Source organism: Nomascus leucogenys, chromosome 19 (genome assembly GCF_006542625.1).
Source record: "Nomascus leucogenys isolate Asia chromosome 19, Asia_NLE_v1, whole genome shotgun sequence".
Taxonomy (NCBI): Eukaryota; Metazoa; Chordata; class Mammalia; order Primates; family Hylobatidae; genus Nomascus; species Nomascus leucogenys.
The window spans coordinates 63,093,953-63,099,952 of NC_044399.1; positions in this window are offsets into that span (position 1 = coordinate 63,093,953).

Below are 6,000 nucleotides of genomic sequence, written 5' to 3' on the forward strand. Positions count from 1 at the left end.
ATATGATTTAGAAAACAGGCTGCTTTCAAGTGATTAAACAAGACCCCAAAGTCCTAAAGAAAATCTTAGTGCAGATATGGGTGGCTAAGCATTCGCATCTCTGTTTAGGCCAGGTTCTTTCATCTTTGTGTAGTGTGTCAACCTTATTCAATAATAGTAACAACCACAGCAACAATAACCCTTTATAGAGTCATTATCAAGACCCAGGCACTGCTGAAAGCATTTTATGGACATTATCTGATTGTATTTCTGTAATGACCCTATGAGGTGGAAATGAACTGTTTTTACTCACAACATTTCTGACCCCAAATGTGTGGCATCCTTTTCAACACCACTTCTCCAACTCTCCAACACTGGCCGGGTATCCTACAATTCATGTCAATTCCAACACTGTCTTCCTGCAGTTAGCATCAGATTTCACAAATCAAGGGTTCAATCCTTCCCACAAGACTGCCCCCACTTCAGACACCAGTCACCAAGTCCCAGGTTGTCACCTGTACTTCTGATCAACTGGCTATAAATTCAGAGGGTTTCTTCAGGCCCCTTCCCAGTTTCCACAATTTGCTAGAATAGCTGACGGAGCTCTGGAAACTGTTTCACATACTACTACTGGTTTATTACTATGGATACAACTCAGGAACTGTCAAATGGAAGAGATGCATTGGGCAAAGTGTGGAGAAGGGACACAGAGCTTCCATGCCCTCTCCGGTCCTGCCACTCTTCCAGCACCTCCATAGGTTCACCAACCTGGAAGCTCTCTGAACTCTGTTGTTTAGGGAGTTTAATGGAACTCTCACTAGGTAGACATGATTGATTAATGAGTTAGCTGTTGTTGATTAATTCAATCTCTAGTCTCTCCTCCCTGGAGGTTGGGGAGTGGCGCTGAAGGTTTCAAGCTTCTAATAAAGTGTTGGTCTTTCTGGTGACCAGCCTCCATTCTGAAGCTATCTCTGGTTTTGGAGAGAATCACCTCATTAGAACAAAAGATACTCCTATCACCCAGGAAATTCCAACGGTTTTAGGAGCTTTGTGCCAGGAACTGGGGACAAAGACGAAATATCTTCCTATGATAATATGGGTGAGTACCATTTTATAGATGAGGAAACTGAGAGTGAGGGAGGCTAGGTAACCTTGCCCGAAGTCTCTGAGCTGATACACAACAAAATCTACAAGACAAGGTTTTAATTCCCATCTGTTGAACTCAGTAGCTCATTTGCCTAACCACTTCGCCATAGTTCTTCTGCCAGGGTCACTGTCAAAGACTTCCTCTTACTAGGTGACAGAGGACATCTATGTTTTTCTTTTGACTTTCGTGCTTTACTATAAAATCTATATATAGCAGGAGCTAATTTAAAATAAGAACTCTAACACGTTGATTTGTTAGCTTAATTTATAATAGAATGCATTCTTGGGACAATAACTGAGTCTAGTCACCCTCTTTCTGTACCTTTGTCCAGGTATTTCGTCACAGAAAGACAGATAAGGTCAGGTAAAGGAAATATCTGGAGAGGTTAATTAAATCAGGTAAGGTCAGGTAAGACCAGAACGCCAGGCAGGTAGGAAATACCAAGGGCCATTTTCACAAGATGGCGCTGAAGGTGAAGAAGGAAGTTCCCGCCCCTCCCAAAGCTGAAGCAAAAGCAAAGGTTTTGAAAGCCAAGAAGGCAGAGATGAGAGGCATCCACAGCCACAAAAAAAGATCCACAAGTCACCCACCTTCTGGGACCCAAGATGCTGTGGTTCCAGAGGTAGCTCAAATGTCTTCAGAAGAGCACCCCCAGGAGAAACAAGCTTGATCATCATGCCGCCCATCATCAGGCTCCCAGCTGCCGAGTCCACCATGAAGACAGAAGACAACCACATGATTGTGTTCACTGTGGATGCCAAAGCCAACAAGTGCCAGATCAAACAGGCTGTGAAGAAGCTCTGTGACACTGATGCGGCCAATGTTAATAACCTAATCAGGCCTGGTGGAGAGAAGAAGGCAGACATTCCACTGTTTATCATGCTTTGGATGTTGCCAACAAGATTGGGATCATCTAAACTGAGTCCAACTGGCTAATTCTAAATATACATTGTTTCACCATTAAAAAAAAATCGTGTTCTGTAAAATAGGCTTAGGAAAGGAGAAAGACATGTTCTAGGTAAGTACAAGTTCACTGGTTCATAGAATTCAGGTATTGGAGCTCAGGAAACAAGGCTAAGAAACTAGGGGAAGACAGAAGAAGAAATTGGGCAGAAGTTCTGGATAATCCAAATAACAATCTCAGACCAAATTATGAAAAACAAGAATATAGAGTTTTAGCCAGAGACCCAGGCTCTGTGTAACAACACTGGAGACGGAATCCTGAGGCAATTGTTTTCTAATGCATGGCTTCTCTCAAGCCTTCCTGCCCATGGTTATATTTTGCTTCAGAGTGTTGGGAGCCAGGGAATCTGAAACTCAAAGCCAGTGATTGCACATGTGGAGGGGAGGCACCGGGTGAAGAGCAGATACATAGGGAGATCCTAGCAGTAGGCATAGGAATGGAAACCTAATGAATTAGCAAAAGCTTGAGTTGGGTAGTGTGCAATTAGAGAAAAGGGACATGTACTAAAATCAGAGACTGATGGAATTGCTGCCATCTGTCACAAGCTGGGGAATGTGGGAAAGAGTTTAGCTCACATTTGGGTCAGATCAAACAATTCTTTATGGTTCTATTTTTCATACATGGAAGGTGAAGCATGGAACTTTATGTCTACTTATTTCTTTTCCATGATCTTTTACTTTGCTAACTTCTCATCCAGTTGCTATACCCAGCCTAGTATCCAGCCCCATCGGGTCTTGTAGTGGTTATTCTAATTTCTTGTATTATAGTGTATTACTGCTGACTACATAAAGAATTCCTTCTAAGGTGTGAGGAGGAGCCTGAACAGAGCCTGTTCTCTGATGAAAAGTGAAAAAAACTGCCTGCAGTAATGAGCTCTAAGAATCAAATATCTTAAGACTCTCAGGTGTGTGCTGCTTGAGAACAAAGTTCAGTCAGATTTGATTAAGTGAATTAATTAGCAAATTTATTTTCATTACTGAGACAGTAATTTAGTTCTAGCCTGCAGAGAACTCACATATGTTTCAGACTTGACAAGGGCTGTGGCTATTGCAGTTTACCACAGTCTGAGATTCACAGTTAATTGGGATACATTATAGTTCTCTGGTGAGAAATAAATCCAAACAAGAAAAAAATGTATATATTAGCGGCCCATTGTTTTCAAGGAGTTAATAGCCCTCTGAATTGTGCATCCTACATAAAAATGACTGTGCATTCCACACGGCAATGATTATTTTGTGAGAAAATAAAGCCAAAGAGAAAGTAAAAGTTAAGTAATCAATTTACCAAATGCTATATACAAAATAAAGCATTTTTAGAAGATTTCCAGTGTCCTCACTTGTTAAATGAGAGATTGTTAAAATATTTACATTTCATCTAAACATAAAGCTATTTTTTATACATCCTACTGGAGAAATGTGTGTTAGATAAAACAAACAGCGGAATATTACTAAAAAAAGTGGAAGGGGAGTTTCATTCTCCATAGTGTCTTGGGATTGCCCTCTTTGCTGTCTCCTGGATAATTTTTCTTTCCTAGAGAAACTGGATAAAATATTGCTTCCAATTCCCTTCTAGGGAGGATGGAGACTTTCTGAGGAAGAATCTTGATGGCCCTGGGAATTGAACACTAGGAGAAGAGCTATGTTAGTTAAACTGCTCTACATAAAAGTCAAGTCAAGAATTTAGACTTTTGAGGGCAATTCTTTTTATTTATATTTTAAATGGCTATTATGTCTCTTAAGTGTCTTTTAATCAATACATTATCCTTCTTTTTCCTTGCAGTTGCGTATTGAGGATACAAGGTCCTTCATCCTACAGAACTTCCTAAAATCTGTATTTTGCTGGTTGCACTCTCGTGGTGGTAGGTATCTATTGAATTCCCTGAAATGTAGAATTTAGAATTAGAGGCTGATCAGAGCCTGGTTTGCTTTTTTCCCCATCAAGTCTGCCTCACAGGTGGTAGTATGTACTTCCATCTGGAGGTACACAATGTGCCATTTTTGATGATATTAGCAGCCATTGATAATCATTACCTAGATCAAGGGTAGGCAAACCTAAAAGGCAAATCTGGCCCACTGCTTGTTTTTGTAAATAAAGTTTTATTGGAACACAGCCCATTGGTTTACATATTATCTTTGGCTGCTTTTGCACCATAATGGTAGATTTGAGCCTTTGTGACAGATACTATATGTCCCACAATGCCTAAAATATTTACTTTCTGGTTCTTGGCAGAAAATGTGTATTGACCCCGATCTAGATCCATTAAATTATTAGAGGACAAAAAATGATGGCATTCAAAATTTGTCATTCATTTTTCACTTATCAGCTACAATACTTTTATTTTTAAAAACTTCCATTGTCAACTGTTGATTACTACAGGTTCTATAAGACAGACAGAATATGTTTGATTCTTTCAACCTTCTTTTTAAACATTTTTTAGCTTCTTTTAAAACATAAAGCTGCTGGCCAGGTGCAGTGGCTCACGCCTGTAATCCTAGCACTTTGAGAGGCCGAGGTGGGTGGATCACCTGAGGTCAGGACTTCAAGACCAGCCTGGCCAACATGGTGAATCCCTATCTCTACTAAAAATACAAAAATTAGCCAGATGAGGTGGAATGCGCCTGTAGTCCCAGCTACTCGGGAGGCTGAGGCTGGAGAATCCCTTGAACTTGGGAGGTGGAGATTGCAGTGAGCCGAGATTGCACCATTGCACTCCAGCCTGGGCTACAGAGTGAGACTTCTTCTCAAAAATAATAAGACTGTTACTTAGCATCCTCCAAAGAAGTCCAATAGTTTAGCTTTTGTTTGGTTTGATTTGAGAATTGTTATAAACTCAAGAATTTAAACATATTTGATGAATTCAGATTGTCTCAGTTATTATTATTCTTACTGATATTCCAATTGTCCCCTCATTAGCCATTAGGTGCCTAAGCCATAGATGGAGTCTTTGTGACAGAAACCTAGCAGTGTTTGATAGTTTTCTTGATTTTTGAAATGACAACTATTTCCAGACTCATCTTGTATTTTTCCTGCCTCAGTCCTGAAATTAGCCATTCCTCTGAGGTTTCTATGTGGGAAATGGTATTTAGAGCCCTTAATTTGGGTGCTCACCATTAATGGGTTGGTCATTGTTTATAGGCCTTTTCCATGGATGGCACTAGGAAACACATATTCATGAAGTTATAAGATATCATGAGTTCAGAATCATACTTCCCATTTTAATTAAAAACTATAGAAATTTTACTTAACCTGATAAATCTTATATCTGTCTATTCTTTCAACTATACTAATTCTCTCAATTCCCAATGACAGCAACACATTAAGCAACACATATATCTCTCACTGTATCAGCCTCAGCATAATGATACCAACTTCACCACCAACAGTATGATTCTGAAAAAGTTTCTTCCCCAGTTCTTTTAGTCCTTAGGCTATCTCACACAAAAATTTTGCACTCCAATTACTATCTTTTAAAGTCACTTAGATTAATTTCTTACTGAGTGGTTTTACCACCCACGGTATGTTAATACACAGGAAGGCTCATTTATCTAATTTTACTTTCAATATTTAAAGATTACTTTTTTACTTCATTTTATAATCTTATAAAATATTTATATGGTTCTAAAGTCACATCTATAAAACGAGGTATTTTCAACTAAGTCTTATCCCCTCCACCCTATTTTCTCCTTCTCTTTTAGGTAACCATTTTTTTTTAAAGTTATGGTTTGCCTTTTCATTTTTTTAAATAAGCAAATGTTTTTATTTTTTAAAAAAGAAAAACTACAGGATTTTATATATATGTATATATAGGTAGATTATATATATACACACACACACAAACACACGCAATTTTCTTTACCGCTTAGTTTTTTTCACTGAATATTTCTTTTGTTGTTGTTGTTGAGACAGAGTT